The following is a 20,883-nucleotide window of genomic DNA, read 5'->3' as shown; positions in this document are numbered from 1 at the left end:
TCGTCGGACGTTCCCGTTGCGGTTCTTATAAATCGTCGGACGTTCCCGTTGCGGTTCTTATAAATCGTCGGACGTTCCCCTTGCGGTTCTTATAAATCGTCGGACGTTCCCATTGCGGTTCTTATAAATCGTCGGACGTTCCGTTACGGTTTCTTATAAAATCATCGGACGTTCCCGTTGCGGTTCTTATAATCGTCGGACATTCCCGTTGCGGTTCTTATAAATCGTCGGACATTCTCGTTGCGGTTCTTATAAATCGTCGGACGTTCCCGTTGCGGTTCTTATAAATCGTCGGACATTCCCGTTGCGGTTCTTATAAATCGTCGGACGTTCCCGTTGCGGTTCTTATAAATCGTCGGACATTCCCGTTGCGGTTCTTATAAATCGTCGGACATTCCCGTTGCGGTTCCTATAAATCATCGGACATTCCCGTTGCGATTCTTGTAAATTGTCGGACATTCCCGTTGCGGTTCTTATAAGTCGTCGGACATTCCCGTTGCGGTTCTTATAAATCGTCGGACGTTCCGTTGCGGTTCTTATAAATCGTCGGACGTTCCCGTTGCGGTTCTTATAAATCGTCGGACGGTTCCCGTTGCGGTCTTATAAATCGTCGGACGTTCCCGTTGCGGTTCTTATAAATCGTCGGACGTTCCCGTTGCGGTTCTTATAAATCGTCGGACGTTCCCGTTGCGGTTCCTATAAATCATCGGACATTCCCGTTGCGGTTCTTGTAAATTGTCGGACATTCCCGTTGCGGTTCCTATAAATCATCGGACATTCCCGTTGCAGTTCTTATAAATTGTCGGACATTCCCGTTGCGGTTCTTATAAATCGTCGGACATTCCCGTTGCGGTTCTTATAAATCGTCGGACGTTCCAGTTGCGGTTCTTACAAATCGTCGGACATTCATTCCCGTTGCGGTTCTTATAAATCGTCGGACATTCCCGTTGCGGTTCTTATAAATCGTCGGACGTTCCCGTTGCGGTACTTAAAAATCGTCTGACGTTCCCATTGCGGTTCTTATAAATCGTCGGACTTTCCCGTTGCGGTTCTTGTAAATCTTCGGACATTCCCGTTGCGGTTCCTATAAATCGTCAGACGTTCCCGTTGCAGTTCTTATAAATCGTCGGACGTTCCCATTGCTGTTCTTATAAATCGTCGGACTTTCACGTTGCGGTTCTTGTAAATCGTCGGACATTCCCGTTGAGGTTCCTATAAATCGTCAGACGTTCCCGTTGCGGTTCTTATAAATCGTCGGACGTTCCTGTTGCGTTTCTTATAAATCGTCGGAAGTTCCTGTTGCAGTTCTTATAAATGACTCGGAACAGTTCCGTCACCGATAACGTCGAGCTGAGCAAGACTTCGAGATAGGGAACGTTTAAAGAGACGTTTAAAACAAGAGATTAAATCTCATCATCAGAGGCCATTTAAATTTCGTCATCAGATGAGACCATTTATATCTCGTCATCACTTGAAGCCATTTATATCTCGTCATCAGTTCGGGACATTTAAATCTCATCAAAGCCTTGGACCGCTGCCATTAATTGTGTCTTGAATGATCAATTGATTAACCTCTCTCTCTCTCTCTCTCTCTCTCTCTCTCTCTCTCTCTCTCTCTCTCTCTCTCTCCACTTCGCTGCATAAATCCCACTAAGTAACTTCGCCCGTAAATCCCCATATGTAAATCCGCTTGTAAAATCCCCTACGTAAATTCATATAAAAACCCCACATAAATGTGTCCGTAAATCCCCCACTAAATAAATTCCCCTACGTAAATCTAGCTGTAAATTTCCACTAAACAAATTCCTCTACGTAAATCTCGACTAAACTAAATCCCATTCCGGCCTTACGTAAAATCTGGCTGTAAATCTCCACTAAATAATCTACCCTACGTAAATCTGGCTGTAAATATCCACTAAATAATCTACCCTACGTAAATCTGGCTGTAAATCTCCACTAAATAATCTACCCTACGTAAATCTGGCTGTAAATCTCCACTAAATAATCTACCCTACGTAAATCTGGCAGTAAATCTCCTCTATATAATCTTCCATACGTAAATCTGTAACTCCCAGCTAAATAAATCTCCTACGTAAAACCGCCTGTAAATCCCCTACGTAAATCTGCCTGTAAATCCCCTACGTAAATCTGACAGTAAATCTCCACTAAATAAATTCCCCTACGTAAATCTGACTGTAAATCTCAACTAAATAAATTCCCCTACGTAAATCTGGATGTAAATCCCCTACGTAAATCTGGCTGTAAATCTCCACTAAATAAATCCCCTACGTACATCTGGCTGTAAATCCCCACTAAATAAATTCCCCTACGTAAATCTGACTGTAAATCTCAACTAAATAAATTCCCCTACGTAAATCTGGATGTAAATCCCCTACGTAAATCTGGCTGTAAATCTCCACTAAATAAATCCCCTACGTAAATCTGGCTGTAATTCTCAACTAAATAATCTCCCCTATGTAAATCTGTAACTCTCCAACTAAATCGGTAAATCTCCACTAAATAAATCTACGTAAATCCGCCTGCAAATCCCCTCCGTATATCTGGCTGTAAATCTCCACTAAATAATTCCCTTACGTAAATCTGGCTGTAAGTCCCCCGCGTAAATCTGGCTGTAAATCTCCACTAAATAAATCCCCCTACGTAAATATGGCTGTAAATCCCCTACGTAAATCGGGCTGTAATCTCCACTAAATAAATCCCCCTTCTCGGCTCTCCCTATCTGTCAATCACCACCAGACGGATGGAGGAAGAGGCCGGACTCGCGTCCCAAGGGCGTGATCTGGCGGGCGTGATCCACGCCCGTCGGATTTTATCTAATGTCCTCTTTTATTATGATATTCCCCGGCAAACTTTTCCCTTCCCCTGGTGATGGAGGGCGTCGCTTAATTAACTGCTGGGCGGCTCTCTCTCTCTCTCTCTCTCTCTCTCTCTCTCTCTCTCTCTCTCTCTCTCTCTCTCTCGAGGGCGCGCAAAGGCAGGCTGGGTTTAATGATGATGTCTGTGAGGGAGGAGGGGGAGAGGGTGAAGGGGCAAGGGGAGGGGGTTGTTGAATTTTGACTAATCCTTTTGTGGTGGGAAGGTAATCTTTTGTATGTTAGTTTTGGTTTCGTTTTTTTCATATATATTTAAAATTATAATTTTTTTTTATTTCCTTCGTCTGAATATTAAGTAATGTGGTGTCAAAGTTATACAAATTATGTATTTTCGATTACAAATAATGCATGTCGTTCATTTTTCTTTTAGTCTTTATTATTTTTTATATATAAAATTATCTTCGTTTCCACATTACCCAAATTGATACTTTTTTTATGCCCAGGGTTGCTACAATACCCAGTCAGAAACTTCAACAGATTTTTAGGCCCAGTATTCGTCGAGCCAAAAAATTCCTCTTGCAAAGGATGACACAATCAACACGATGTTCATATGTGGCGGAAAAAAACTTAACCATCCGCTCGAAGTTGAAGCACAGTTTTGGTACGGTTCTACACCAAGGCTTAAAACCTTCAAGTTTCGGATGTTATTCGCATATGACTGACTTAATAAGTAAATAAAAAGCCCCGAAGTTCCTCCGACGCAATCGAGTTTTCTGCACAGCGTATAATGCCGTATGAAACCCCCACCCACATCCTGGTGGTGGCCTGTGTGGTTGGCACCTCTTTGACCTCAAATTAAATAAAAACTACTGAGGCTAGAGGGCTGCAATTTGATACGTTTGATGATTGGAGGGTGGATGATCAACGTACCAATTTGCAGCACTCTAGCCTCAGTCATTTGTAAGACCTGAGGGCGGACAGAAAAAGCCATCTCAGCAGTTTTACTGAAGACTAAAAATGCAACAAACAGAAAAACCCCTGCCTGGAATAATGATCTCCTTCCCGAGTATTGGAGTAAATATTGATCAAGAAGTGGTTCCCAGCTGTCTGTGATATCTGTCTGATCTGCCTGAAGCTCTCTCTCTCTCTCTCTCTCTCTCTCTCTCTCTCTCTCTCTCTCTTATATTCATATCTGTCACTCTTGCACAGTTCCTTCAGTTTCTCGTTTGATTCATGTCGTGAAGCCATATCATTAACAATTTCGTAAATACTATTGACAATGCTCTTGTTTTCTTTTCTTTCATTCATCCATATATTTATTTATTTATTTAATTTATTGCATGGTTCTTTCAATTTCTCGTTCGGCCTAAATTCTGGCGAAAAGAAATCCTGTCGTGAAGTGATACAATTTACAATTCTGTAAATATTATTTACAATGGTCTGTCTGCAATTCATTTGCAAATATTGTCTACAATGCATTGTAAATATTGTTTACATTGCCCTGTCCGCAATGAATCTGCTAATATTGTCTATAATGCATTGTAAATATTATTTGTAAAACCCTGTCTGTAATTCATCTGCAAATATTGTCTACAATGCATTGTAAATGTCATCTGCAATGCTCTGCATGAAATTCATCAGCAAAAAATTGTCTACAACGCATTGTAAACATTATTTACAATGCTCTGTCTGAGATTCACCTGCAAATATTGTCTACAATGCATTGTAAATATTATTTACAATGCCCTGTCTGAAATGCATCCCCACACAGCCTGTCTGTTCCCCAGGCAATCAATGTCAGTGACATTAATCTGAAGATCCACTGAGCCGAATATTTCTGCCTTTGCTCACGCCCCGAATTTTATAATGCACGGTTCCCTGTGTGTGTGTGGATGTGGGTGTGTGTGTGTGTGTGTGTGTGGGTGGGTGGGGTAGGGTAGGGTGGTCAGAGGAAGGGGGTAAGGTTGGGGGGAAAGAAGGACGCACTGCCAAATGTCTTTAGCATAATAAACTTGACGGAAGAGGATGGGAATGGGAAAATATGCGAGGTTGAATTTCCCGAGAAAAAGAGATAAATCAGCATTTTCTTGAAATCGTCCGAAAAGGGATTAGTTAGTTGATTGATCGGTCGAGATTTATCTGGCATTGAGAAGCCGCATTTCCGTCGGATTTTTACATGGTAAATTTTATTTTAGTTTTGACGTTTTAGCTAATGGCAGTAAAAGAAAAAAAAATGCTTATAAGTAACAAAAATCTAAGTGATGTCAATCGTTACCATAACCATGAAAAAGCATTTGATAAAATGAAACGTTTTTACTTTTAGGAAACTGATATGTAGCAAATGAAAAAGAAACACATACATATATATATATATATATTTATATATATATATATATATATATATATATATGACTGGTAAAATGTTCTTTTACAACAGAATTACATGTAATAAAAGGAGCCCATGAAAATGCCAAAAGATAAGAGAAAATAATATATTATATATATATATATATATATATATATATATATATGATATATATAGTATATGGATATATATATAGTATTATATATATATATATATATATCTATATATATATCTCTATATATCTATATATATTTATATTGCTCAGCCATTTTGAAAACTGCAGCCATTATGAACACATCAGCCATTTTGAAAATAGCAGCTATTAGAAAATATCAGCCATTTAGAAAATAGTAGTCATTTTGAAAAATATTACCCCCTTTTAAAAATAGCAGCCTTTTTTTTTTTTTTTTTTTTTTTTTTTTTTTTTTACAAATATCACACTCCCAGACCAAAAGTAGATGTTGTCTATAAAACAGGCAATACTTCCATCGCACATATATATAATATATATATATATATATATATATATATTATATATATATATATAATAGAATTATGATATATATATATATGTATATAATGCAACTATTTGTGACTAGTAGTCCACAAGTCATGACATGTATGCAACCTGTGTAGATGTGCGAGCGACAGCATCAACATCAATCAGCGTATGACGCTTGTATTCAACTCTGTCTACCGCAAAACGCAACTGAGTTTGAATCTAATTTGTCCACAGGTGTTCCGTTCCAACGTTACGTAACGCCTATATTTTTCCCCGCCGAATTTGAAAATACTCACAGCTTCATTTTTTATCTCACCAGCGGCGCATCATCGCGAATAGCTCGCGGATAGCGCTAATTGCGAGCGAGGAATAACATCGAGTTGGTTTTTTTTTTTTTTTTTTTTAGTTTGTCCTAGACTGGAGAGGTAATTTATAGCCCTGGGGCGTTCATGCATAAATCACGAACCTCTGCGCCGGCGTTCTGCGAGAACGCTGAATTATGCAGCCAGAACGGGGTGATATCATTCGTGTGGGGTTTTGTGCGTGCGTGCGTGCGTGTGTTCGTGCATGCGTGCGCGAGAGAGAGAGAAAGTTAGTGAAAGAGTGAGTGGCCGTCTTCAAGTAGTGGGGTCATTTTAGGGCGTTTTCTTGTCCAAAGTCTTTTCGTGACTTTGTTAATCTTTAAGATTTTCTTGTGGTTGGTTGGTTGCTCTCATTCTCTCTCTCTCTCTTCATCTCTCTCTCTCTCTCTCTCCTCTCTCTCTCTCTCTTCCTTAACCAGCCTTTTTATCTTTTTGATGAAAAATAATAAAGTAAAAAATAATAATAAAATAATAATAAAAAATACAAATAAAAAAAAATTAAATAAAAATAATGATAAAATAAAATAATAAAAACAATAAAGTAATAATGAAAATAATAAAATAGAAATAATAAATAATAATAATAATCAAAATAATATATATATATATATATATATAATATATATATATATATATATAATATATTATATATATATATATACATATATATACATGTATATAAAATATATTCATATATATATATACATATATATATATATATATATAGTATACATATATATAAAAAAAAATATATATATACACACACATATATATATTATGTCTATATGTTTACAGACGCAAAAAACACATCATATCATTCATTACAAGCTCGTGCATATTTCCACTCGAAAATCTCACCATCTTTATCCGAACCGGACGAAACAAAAGCTATTAGGCAGCAATCACCGCAGTGCATTTATGATGTCAACAAACGCAAGTGATGCCCCCCCCCCCTCCCCCCCCCCCTTTTTTTTTCCCCCCCCTTCCCCCCCCCCCCCCCCCCCCCGCCCCCCCCCCTCTTTTTACCCCACCCCCCTCCACCCCCTTTTCCCCTTTTTACTTTCCCCCCCCCCCCCCCCCCCCCCCCCCCCCCCCCCCCCCCCCCCCCCCCCCCCCCCCCCCCCCCCCCCCCCCCCCCCTCCCCCCCCCCCCCCCCCCCCCCCCCCCCCCCCCCCCCCCCCCCCCCCCACCCCTAAAACCATCCCAGCTCATCTGCACGTTAAATATTGCATAACGAAACCAAACATGTGAACTGGGAAGCTGATGGTCTCCCCCACCAAACCCTTATCCAATGTCGAAAGTCAAACACGGTTAGAGATTTAACCGTATTTCATCGGCGCGTCGTTTTCTTTTTCAGTTTTCTTTAAAAGAAATCTGTCCGTCCGCCCTTGGATCTTAAAAGCTTCTGAGGTTATATGCCTGCAAATTGGTATGTTGATTATCCACCACCCAATCATCAAGCACACCAAATTGCAGCCCTCTAGCCTCAATAGTTTTGATCTTATTTAAGGTTAAAGTCAGCCCTAATCGTACTTCTGGCAACGCTATAGGTATCAAAACATAAGTCTACCACCGGACCTTGGCTGTTGATCATCCACCACCCAATCATCTTACATACCAAATTGCAGCCCTCTAGCCTCAATAGTTTTAATCTTATTTAAGGTTAAAGTCAGCCATAATCGTACTTCTGGCAGCGCTATAGGCACCAAAACATAAGCCTACCACCGGACCGTGGCTGAGTTAGAGTTTTATCAGCTGTGGCTGAGGTCATACCACCGGACAGACTTTTAAAATTTGATTTTCACTCTTTCAGTCCCATAGATCTCTTTCCACGGATGTCATCACGATTCGTTTTCACTCTGTCTAGTAACTCTCACGATTCAATTCACATTCAATTTCGGTGCAATGTTTCACTGAGTGTCGTTGTGAATTGCTGGATTGCTCGACGACGACTTCAGCCAGCAGGTGTGTGTAATCGGACGTGATCTAATTGAGTACTAATTATACAGAATAGTCATTGATTGACTGGGTCCCACCTGGTCTCTTAAAATGGTTTGCATTTAAGCTTCAGAAGAAGTTGCAGTGAGAAGAATAATGAATTAGATAAAATAGAATTACATAAAATATTTTTTTTTTCAATTAAAACATTATATTTATATAAAAAAAGACTTAATATGGGATTCGTTGCTTGCGAAAGCACTTTCCTGCTTGTAAAAGGGACTGAATGTTTGTGAAAGGACTAAACTGCTTGTAAAATGGAATTAACTGCTTGTAGAAGGAATTTATTGCTTGAATAAGGAGACATTTGCTTGTAAAAGGACTTTACTGCTTGTAAAAGGATTTTACTACTTGTAAAAGGTCATTACTGCTTGTGCAAGAACTTTACTGCTTTTAGAAGGATTTTATTGCTTGTAAAAGGACATTACTTCTTGTAAAATGGACTTAAATATTTGTAAAAGGACTTTGCTGCCTGTAAATGGACTTTATCCCTAGTAAATTGGACTTTAGGACTTGTAAAAGGACTTATTACTTGCAATAGGACTTTATTGCTTGTAAAAGGACTTTACTACTTGAAAAATGGACTTTCCTGCCTTGTAAAATGGGCTTTACCGCTTATAAAGGGACTTTACTGCTTGTAAAATGGACTTTCCTGCTTGCAAAAGGACATTGCAAAATGACATTATTGCTTGCTAAAGGACTTTATTGCTAGTAAAATGGACTTTACTGCTTGTAAAAGGACTTACCTGCCTGCAAAAGGACTTTACTGCTTGCAAAAGGACCTTATCTCTTTTAAAAGGACTTTAAATCCACTAAAAGGAATATACGGCTTTTAAAAGGACTTTACTGCTTGCAAAATTACTTTAACTGCTTGTGAAAAATGGTTTTCCTGGTTGTTAATAATAAGTACTTTATTGCATGTGGTAAAACGATCATCAAGTCATCATTGTTACCAAGCACTAAGAAGGGTTTCTTTATCGAGAGAGAGAGAGAGAGAGAGAGAGAGAGAGAGAGAGAGAGAGAGAGAGAGAGAGAGAGGGCGGTGGCCGGCCGAGTCCCCCAGCAGCAAAAACAAAACAGAAACATTAAAACTTGGAACGTGGGTTAGCAGACTTCTTTCTTTTTCTCTTTCTCTCCATATGTGAGAGATTTTTCTTTCCTCTCTTGAGTCTTCTGAGACATTAGGAAAGAAGTGGAGTTCTACTTTTTTTGTTTATAAAAGTAACCTGGACACTTGTCACGGAAGTCCTTTTCCTATTTCTTTATGTTTTCTGTAAAGAATTTTTTCTGTTTTACGTAACCGGACTTACTCTTCACTTGTCTAATTCTGGATGATTTAAAACAAAAAAAATTTAACTGAAAACCTTGGAATCCAGAGAGAATATGAGAGAATTGACTGATCTTCCCAAGTTGGGATTAGAACCTACATATATATTCAAAATTTTGAGGATTAAATTCAATTTCTGGATATTTTTTTAAAAATTTTCTTTAACTGGAAGCTTGGAATCCATAAAAAGAATCTAGTGAAGAACTTCATCTCCCAAAGGTGGGATTACAACATATATATATATATATATATATATATATATATATATATATATATATATATATATATTCAAAACTTTGAAGATTAAAGCTTAAACTAATCCATCACCTTAATGATTCCATTTCTGGATAGTTTTTAAAACATATTTATAACTTGAAACCTTGGAATCAATAAAAAGAAGCAAGTGAAGAACTTCATCTCCAAAAGGTGGGATTAGAGCCTATATATATATATATATATATTCAAAACTTTGAGGATTAAAGCTTAAACTAATCCAACACATTAATTATTCCATTTCTGGATAGTTTTTTAAACATTTCTTATAACTGGAAACCTTGGCATCCATAAAAAGAAGCCAGTGAAGAAATTAATTTCACAAGGGTGGGATTAGAAGTTATATGTGTATCAAGACTTATTTCATGGACGCCCAAAATGACTTGTAGTCATAAAGAGCATCTGTCTGTCCAGCCTGCTGCAACAAGAGGTCAAAATCTGGGAGAGATAGGAATGTTGTAACTTTAGGGGAGAATGGCCCTCCTCCAACTGTAGAGTGGACTGATCTCAGAGTGGGTTCGAATCTCGGAGGATTGTGGGGGAACTATGGTAGATTCACATCAACCGTTCATCTGATGTCTAGGCCCGTCTTTTACGACGCTCCTGATTGGCTGTTGATAAGCCAATCACAGGGCTGGAAACTCAGTCTCTTGAGAGTGTTCACATAGACAGGACGTATGTTCCACCTCTCCTGAGGGATACGTCTGTCAAAAGTATCCCTCAGGAGAGGTGGAACATACAGATCCTGCCCCTGTGAACTCTCTCAAGAGAGACTGAGAGTTTCCAGCCCTTTGATTGGCTTATCAACACCCAATCAAGAGTCTCGTAAGGGACGGGCCTAGACATCAGATGCACGGTTGATGTGAATCTACTATAGTATAATATATTACACATTTCTCTAACCACTTATGTGGGTTCAATTCCAACATGGGACAGAGAATTTCTGCATTTCCTTTTATAATTTGAGGCTTTCAGTGGAGAACATATGACCCAAAATTTTAGGAAATACAGAAAGTGATAATAAATAAATATATATATATATATATATAATATATATATATATATATATATAATATATATATACACACATACAAACTCCTAAGTTAAAACGTTCCATCAGTGACTCACCTTTAAGTCTTGGGACCCCCAACCCTCTATTGGTGTACTTGAGCCTTATGAATTGAGAGAGAGAGAGAGAGAGAGAGAGAGAGAGAGAGAGAGAGAGAGAGAGATGAGAGAGAGAGAGAGAGGAGGGTTTCATTTAATCAAGGGCGAAAAAGTATTAACTTCTCTGTTCTTTAAGTAAAACGACTTTTGTCCTTTAAGTAGAACGACTTTGTCCTCAAGCAAAACGGCTCGTCCTCCCTCAAGTAGAACGACTTCGTCTTCAAGTAAAACGACTTTGACCTTCAGAAGAACGACTTGTTCTTTAAGTAGAACGGTTATGTCCTCAAGTAGAACGATTTTGACCTTCGGTAGAACGACTTTGTCCTTAAGTAGAACGAATTTGTCCTCAAGCAGAACGGCTCGTCCCTAAGTAGAGCGACTTTTGTCCTTCAGTAAACAAGACTTTGTCGTCAAGTAGAACGACTTTGTTCTTCAGTAAAACGACTTGTTCTTACAAAGTGGAACACGATTTTGTTCCCCTCAAGTAGAGCTTCATGCCCAAGAGAAAAACTTGTCGTCAAATAGAACGACTCTTGTCTTTAGTAGAACGACTTTTCCTTTACGTAGAACGACTTGTCAACCAGAAATAAACACTTGCAAAAGCGAAAGCCGAACACCTTTCAGCGAATATTTATACGCGAAAGCACGATTTACCTCCCCCCACCCCACAAGTATAGAACGACTTAACCGCATCAATGCCAAGTCTTAAATATCTCCCTCTAGGGAAGCCTATGACTTTGAAGAAAAACAAACAAATAAAGAAAGAAACAAACAAAAAATTCCGACGGACACCCATTCGCGCATTGCGCGAATGTGTGTGCGTGAATGTTTCGCGAACAAAAGCGACAATTATGCTAATCCTCCCTCGTGGAGCATTTGGCGAATTCAATAGTCGCACAGACGTAACCACAATGCACACGCTCTCTCTCTCTCTCTCACTCTCTCTCCTTCACAATAGTAACTGAGGCTGTAGAAGCGTTTCCTATTAGGTAATCGATAATTCGCAAATCGTATTTCGAGATTTCGGTTGGAGAGGTACAGCAATGGACGCGCATACACACACACACACACACACACATATATATATATATATATATATATATATATATATATATATATATATATATTCATATTTTTATTTATAATTATTACTATCATTCAGATGACAGACCCCTTCCTGTTCACATAGACCAAACCCACCAAAAGGGGCCTCTACTGACTTGAAATTCAAGCTTCCAAAGAATATAAATAAGTGTTCATTAGAAAGAAGTTACAGAGGATAACATCAAATACATAAAGAGGAGATCAGTTAATAGAAAAGAAAAAAAATGGTAAATAACAATCAATAGGCAAAAAATGGAAATATATAATTAAAAAACAAGGTGAATTGTTTGAGGGTAAAATTTAACAGCATCTTAAGACTTTGTGTACTGTTACTCACGAAATAATCGTTCATAAACCTTTCAAATATATTTTTTGTCTAAATCTACCAATGCCACAATATGTCCCGTTCATTTACAGCTCCATCCAAAATAGGATCTCACAGGCTATACTGAATTCCTCAAAAAAGGCACTAAAACACGACCAACCTAAGACCAAAAAAATATCCACCGTCTTGTAACATTCTGTAATCTACTGTAGGTCCACTGTAACTACAGACTCTCTGTCCCTACATCTAAAATTCAAAATAAAAATACTGTCTCGACATTGGCCGTCAGACATCGACGAATCCCACTGGGAAAACGAAAGAGACGAGGCTTGCTATAAATACCCAGGGTTCAGATCTGTACACATTATTATTATTATTATTATTATTATTATTATTATTATTGGATCAAACAAAAACTTCTTTCAGTGTCCTTCTGAAGATTGAAAAATAAACCCACAAAATTACTGCGTATAAGGTGTTTACTCATAAGTATTTACACAGCAATTTTGTGGGTTTCTTTTTCATTATTATTATTATAATTATTATTATTATTATTATTACTATTATTATTCATATTATTATGATTATTATTATTATTAATTATTGTTATTATTATTATTAATTATTCATTGTTACTTAATTATTTATTATTATTATTATTAATTAATTCATTATTTATTATTATATCATTATTATTATTATTATTATTATTAAAAATATACAACCACGAGTCAGCAAAGTGATGAAAAATCCACTATAGTGTAAGGCTGACAATTGTTGGTTACTTCAACATTATAAATATTATTATTATTATTATTATTATTATTATTATTATTATTATTATTATTATTATTATTATTATTATACCCACTGTACCATGACTAACACTGTACCACTGGAGAAGACTCCAAAGTCACACTTACGTAAACACACAAAAATATTTAGTTTTAAACCATTAATTAATACAGAGAGCCTTCAAGCCTTATAATGGCAGACTAGTACAGTCTACAGTTATGTAGCTACAGGTCTGTATTCAGTTTAAAAAGTGAATCTATACAGGGAACATCCGAAAATCTGTAGAGGTTCTAGACACCTCTCCGTTTAAGTCCACTTTTTGAAAATAAATACATCTGCACACTGGCAAACATATGTATACAGAAATTATGTATGATAAATTCGTAAAGTAGCTAAGTCTACGGGCATAACCAGCCCCGCTTCACGGGCAGAGCCAGCTCCGTTTCGAAAGGAGGGATGTGGGGGCGGGGAGGTAGGATGAAACCCCATTATAAACCATCTTAGGGGTCACCACTATAACCCTGCCAAGTTTCATGCCCATCGGACCAGCCGTTTGACCGTGATTGAATGACAGACGGACGGACAGACATAACGCCCATTATAGCAAGATTATTATTATTATTATTATTATTATTATTATTATTATTATTATTATTAATGAGGTTAAAATTATTATCATTATTTGATAACATCAAAAGCTCAAGCAAAGATGCGATGCATTACTACCATAAATGATTTCACTCTGTATTTGAGAATTTATTTGTCTTTATCTTTTTGCTTATTTTTCTCATTCATCTTTCTTTCCCTGATCACTGATCTCTTCTTTCTGTGCTTCCTATCATCATTTGTTACTTCCTCCTTAAGAACGCCATAATATTCTTTGGAAGCTTGAATTTCAAGTCAGTGGCTCCTTTGGTGGGCTTGATCCATATGAATAGGGTTTGTCTTCTGAATAATAATAATAATAATAATAATAATAATAATAATAATAATAATAATAATAATAAACTTTTCATTAATTATTACTGTCGAAAAAGAACACATTCACAGTGATGTATTTACACGAATATTATTCAGAAAATACATCAGCGAGACATGGATTTATTTCCCTATCTAGTGACTGAAAGGATTACCAGACTTGGATGAAACATAATATTATTATTATTATTACTATTATTATTATTATTATTATTATTATTATTATTATTATTATTATTATTATTATTATTATTATTAAAACCGTGGAAACTAATGGAAATAAAGAGGGAGAGAGAGAGAGTGTAATTTAAATATGAGACTGAAATATGCCACTATATCTAACTAACACTACGTATTAAATGCTATCATAAAATATATATTTACAATTTTTTTTTAAATGCAGGACAAAATCTCACGTACACGAAATTCGAGCCGTCAGTCGACTCCACATACCAGCGTTGAAACCAATGTGCCAATTGAGTTCAAATCTAATAAAAGGTCACGTGCCATGCATCCAATTGTGTTACTTCATAACCTCTCTCTCTCTCTCTCTCTCTCTCTCTCAAATTTTAACATCTCTTGTCCATTCCAGGGAGGGAATTCTCTCTCTCTCTCTCTCTCTCTCAAATTTCAACAGCTCTTGGTCATTCCAGGGATGGGATTCTCTCTCTCTCTCTCTCTCTAAGTTTTAAGATCTGTGGTCCATTTGGGGTGTTTCCTACAAATGTGTTGGGAATTCTCTCTCTCTCTCTCTCTCTCTCTCTCTTCTCTCTCTCTCTCTCTCTCTCTCTCTCAAATTTTAACATCTCTTACCAATTCCAGGGAGGGAATTCTCTCTCTCTCTCTCTCTCTCTCTCTCTCTCTCTCTCTCTCTCTCTCTCTCTCTCTCTCTGGACTATTCTCCTATCCGGAGACTTTAACTTTCCTTTCGTAGACTGGAAAGAACGAATAGGAGATTGTGGTTGTATTTATACATATAAAAAAGAGAGTAATAGTAGTGCAGAAGATAAGAGGCAATTCGAAAAGCTATTAGATATGCTACTAGAATACAACATTCAACAAATAAATCACCTGCCAACAAGAAAGGAAAATACTTTAGACCTAGTATTTGTGAACGAGGTGAATTATGTTAAAGAAATAATAGTTTATAATGCGAGTATTTCAGACCATAATGTCATAGAATTAACAGTCCATTCCAAAGCAAGTGAAAACAGAGATAAGCAAGAAATGAAAAAGTAAAAGTGGGAAGGATATGGAAAATACAACTTCTACAGTAAAAATATAAAATGGTCAGAAATAAATTAAGAATTAAACAAAGATTGGGATAACATTGTTGTAAGTGATGAAATAAAGGTAAATACGGAGATATTATATAAAATATTAGAGAAAATAGTGGATAAATATATACCGAAGAAGAAAAGTAAACATCAGTCATGCATACCAAGAGACAGAAGGATCTTGTTCCAGAAAATCAGAAAGTGGAAAAAAGGTCTTGCAAAAGAAAAGAATGCATGGAAAGTGATCGAACTAAAAAGTAAGATAGAAAATGCAGAACAAAAGATTATACAATCAAAAGAAATTGAAAAATGGGACTTGGAAGAAAAAACCCTAGTAAATATCAAGTAAAATCCCAAACTATTGTACTCGTATGCGCAAAAGATGAATAAAAGAAGAATAGAAATAGGCCCTCTAAGAATTGAAGGGAGATTAACGAATGAAAAAAGGAAATATGCAACATATTGGCAGAACGATATAAGAGAGAATTCACCCTTAGAATTGATAATGAAGATAATGATATAGAAGTAAGGGATGAAAATAGTGAATATTTAGCAGACATAGATATCAATAAAGCTGATATTGTGCAGGCTATTAATGAAATTAAAAATGGAGCTGCAGCAGGGCCTGATGGTGTCCCTGCTATTTTGTTAAAGAAAATAGTTCATTCTATCGCAAAGCCACTTGCAATATTATTAAGACAAAGTGTAGATACAGGCAAGATTTATGATGAGCACAAATTAGCATATATTACCCCAACTTTCAAAAGTGGATCAAGACTAGAGGCAAGTAATTATAGGCCTGTGAGTCTAACATCACATATTATGAAAGTGTATGAAAGGGTAATGAAGAAAAATATTATGAAACATTTAATAAAAATTAATTTGTTTAATATAGGACAACATGGTTTCGTACCTGGAAAAAGTACACAAACCCAACTGTTAGTCCACTGTGAGAACATATACAAAAATATGAAAAACGGAAATGAAACAGATGTGGTTTATCTAGACTTTGCAAAAGCTTTTGACAAGGTAGATCATAATACATTAGCGAAGAAAATGATAAAACATAATATAAAGGATAAAGAAGGAAGATGGTTAAAAGAATTTTTACACAACAGAAAACAGATAGTTATTGCAAACGATGAGAAATCGTATGAAACTAAGGTAATATCCGGTGTGCCACAAGGTACGGTGTTAGCTGCATTACAGCTTGTTATTATGATTGCAGACATAGACAGTAATGTTAAGGATTCGGTAGTGAGTAGTTTCGCCGATGACACAAGAATAAATAGAGAAATTACTCGTGATGAAGATAGGAACGCGCTACAAAGAGACCTTAACAAAGTATATGATTGGGCAGAGGTAAATAGGATGGTATTTAACTCTGATAAATTTGAATCAATAAATTATAGAGACAGAGAAGGAAAGCTATATGCATATAGGGGACCTAATAATGAGACAATCACAAATAAGGAAGCAGTTAAAGACCTTGGTGTGATGATGAATAGGAACATGTTATGCAATGATCAAATAGCAATTCTAGTGGCAAAATGTAAAGCAAAAATGGGAATGTTGTTACGGCACTTCAAAACAAGAAAAGCTGAACACATGATTATGCTTTATAAAACATATGTTCGTAGTCCACTTGAATATTGCAATATGAAATGGCACCCACACTATCAAAAGGATATTGCTCAAATAGAGAGTGTACAAAGGTCCTTTACAGCTAGAATAGAAGAATATAAGGATCTTGACTACTGGGAAAGACTACAATCCTTAAAATCATATAGTCTAGAAAGGAGAAGAGAACGCTACATGATAATTCAGGCACGGAAACAGATAGAAGGAATAGCCGAAAACATCATGGAGCTAAAAATATCAGAAAGAGCAAGCAGAGGTAGATTAATAGTGCCCAAAACTATACCAGGAAAAATAGGAAAGCACACAGGACATTAATCCACTACGCACCAGCATCGCTAATGCAGCGTCTATTCAATGCGTTGCCAGCTCATCTGAGGAATATACCGGGAGTGAGTGTAGATGTGTTTAAGAATAAGCTCGACAAATATCTAAACTGCATCCCAGACCATCCAAGATTGGAAGATGCAAAATATACCGGAAGATGCACTAGCAACTCTCTGGTAGACATTAGAGGTGCCGCACACTGCGGGGAACCTGGGGTGGGCAACCCGCGAACAAGATGTAAAGGTCTATAAGGTAACGGTTAAGGTCTCTCTCTTCCTCTCTTCTCGTTCTTCTCGTGCATCTTCTCTCGTCTCTCTCAAATTTCAACAGCTCTTGGTCATTCCAAAGAGATGGATTTTCTCTCTCATCTTCTCTCTCTCTCTACAGTTCTCTCTCCCTCTCTTCCTCTCTCTCGAAATTTTCAACCAGCTCGCTTGGTGTCATTCCAGAGATGGGATTTTCTCTCTCTCTCTCTCTCTCTCTCTCTCTCTAAGTTTTAAAATCTGTGGTCCATTTGGGGTGTTTCCTACAAATGTGTTGGGAACTCTCTCTCTCTCTATCTCAACACTTAAGACCTCAAGAAAGTCGGTTAAGTATAAAATATCGCTGCGGATTTCAACCGCTATTGCTGCAAAGTTTTCCTCCCTCGCGAGTCGATTCCGTGGTGTCAAGACTCCATTTGTAAGAGGAACTTAAAGAAAAACAGATTTAAGAAAAATGAAAGAAAATCAGAAAGGAATTTCAAGGGTCGAGGTTTTTAAGATTGTCAAGATTTTGCTATTTTTGTGTTTTTTTTTTCTCTCTCACAGCTAAATATTTTTCTGATATATTTCTGGGATATTTGAAATTAAAAATTTACGTGGATTTTTTAAAACTTGTACTAGCTTGTTTTTTTTTGGTTTTAATCAAATTTACTTATTATTATTATTAATATTATTATTATCCAAATGTTATAGAACTGTAAATTTGTCAGTTCGAAGGAACCACAATATATTTTCATCTTCATTCATGGGAATAACATTTGTATCCCTCTCTCTCTCTCTCATCTCTCTCTCTCTCTCTCTCTCTCTCTCTCCCTGCTTCGTAAATCCAATATACATATTGTTGTTTGACACTGCGAATTCTTATTGGTAAAGTAGAATATGTAAGTTATTTGAGCAAGTCTCTCTCTCTCTCTCTCTCTCTCTCTCTCTCTCTCTCTCTCTCTCTCTCTCTCTCTCTCTCTCTTTATTCAACTGGGAAACGTCTCAGGTACATAAGATACAAAGAGCTCTACTGAGTATAATAATAATAATAATAATAATAATAATAATAATAATAATAATAATAATAATAATAATAATAATAATAATAAAAATAATAATAATAATAATAGTATAGTACTATAGTAGAGTATATTTGTTTGTCCTTATTTGTTACAAATTCATAGTATAAGCAGAAAATTCGCCGAAGCAATTTAATGCTTATATGGCGATAACATAAGGCAAGTTTACTGGTTTTACATAAAAGTTATACAGACTTACAAGCTAAAACAGAGACATAAAAATACATGGGTCAAGCCTATTTTGACAAAGGGTTATAATTCTAAGTAAGACATTAAAATACAAAAGAAGACAAGTCCAGCTTGCAACACAAAAAGCATTCATACAAATGCCAATAAAATAACACACAGGTCCAGCTTGTGTTCCAAGGAATAAAAAATACCTGGGTAACTAAAAGGAGTCTTTAAAAGCACAGTTCAACACCACTTAAAATACCTACTGTTGTGCAAGTAACAGTTTTTTGTAATTTCTGAGAGAAACATAAAAGGAATCTTCTAAAAGTTTTCTGTCAAGTTCATTGTTAAGCCCAATCAGCTGATAGTGGAGGAATCTCCTTTCAACCTCCGTAAGTATGATAGGTGTATGATAACCACGGCCCCTAGTAGCATATTCATGGGAACTCAAGTTGGGGCGTAACAAAAGATCATAAAAGTAAGGCAGCTCACCCATAAGCAGTCTCCTCAAGAACTTGAATAAGCTTAGTTTATACAGGCTACTTATGTTTAGTATTTGCAAACGTGTATATAGTTCCGATGTGCCCATCACCGGTCTTCCATCCTCATATCTGACTCCCAGAATTATTCTTAGCAAGTTGTTGACACGTACCTTCAATATCTTAAGCACAGTAACAGGTGCCGAGCCCCATATTAAGAGGTGGTTATTCAAGTATGGGAGCACTAGAGCATAATATAGTTTAAGCAATATGTCAGTCGGCACGAAATCACGAGTACTAATAATTACTCCAGTTATACGGCTGACATTAAGTGAGATATTGTTAATGTGTTTAGTATATGTCAAGGTATTAGTGATAGTCAAGCCTAGGTATTTGAAGTCCGTTACCCATTCAATAATGCCATCAGCGAGAGATAGGGCGGGAAGTTCTTGGGGAGACCTGGTCAGGACAAACATCAACTTACTCTTACTAGTATTAGGAGTTAGCATATTTGCTTTTAAGTATACCTCAAGTTCACTAAACTTTATTCATAAGCTCAGTGAATGAATGGGATACCAACAGAAAAGCAGCATCATCCGCAAATAAAATTGTTTCGGCCTGCACTGCATTATGTAGGTCATTTATAAATATATTAAAACAAAGAGGACCAAGTATAGACCCTTGAGGCACACCACATGTAATCACTTTAACATCAGAATCAACACCATTCACGCTTACAAACTGCCTACTGTTTCCAAAGTATGATCTTAGGTATAGATGAAATTGGCCACGAAACCCATAATGCTGAGTTTTTATCCAAAAGTATTTTGTGTGACACAGTGTCAAATGCCTTTCTCAAGTCAAGGAAGAAGCAGACACAGAAACTCTTCTCTTGATAAGCCTTTGTTGCAATAGAGAGAAATTTAATAATGGCCTGTGTAGTACTTCTATTCTTGCGGAAGCCATATTGAGAATTATTAAGAATAGAGTACTTTTCAATGAAGCTGTTCATCCTGTCTAGAGTTAACCTTTCAAAGATTTTTGAAGCCACAGGTAAAACTGATATGGGCCTATAATTATCAATGATGCTTTCTAATCCAGACTTATATACAGGAGTAACTCTTGCAACCTTAAGTCGACTAGGAAATTCAGGCTGCATAATGGACATATTATAGAGTATTGCATAATAATAATAATAATAATAATAATAATAATAATAATAATAATAATAATAATAATAATAATAATAAATTCAAAAGATAAATCGTGAGAAAATTTATATCACAGGTTTAGCCAAAAAAAATAAAATAAAAAGAAAAAAATTTATATTATATAGCTGCAAATATCCGATGTTGGCCTCTTTCGCCAAAAATTCCGTCGGCGTTCGGTCGTATATATATTAGGTGATAAAATAACAGTAGTTTCCCCTGCTGGACTCTGGACGCAGGTCACTGCAAAACACAATAAATAAAAAAAAAGTAAGAAGACGAAATCCTCTTTGTATTTGGGATTCGTGCGTGGATGTCTTATTCCACTGCTGTGTTGTGTGTGTGTATGTATGTATGTATGTATGTGTGTGTATATATATATATATATACTATATATATATATATATATATATATATATATATATATTT

The sequence above is a fragment of the Macrobrachium nipponense genome, chromosome 10 (genome assembly GCF_015104395.2).
Source record: "Macrobrachium nipponense isolate FS-2020 chromosome 10, ASM1510439v2, whole genome shotgun sequence".
NCBI lineage: Eukaryota > Metazoa > Arthropoda > Malacostraca > Decapoda > Palaemonidae > Macrobrachium > Macrobrachium nipponense.
This window is presented reverse-complemented; position numbering follows the sequence as displayed.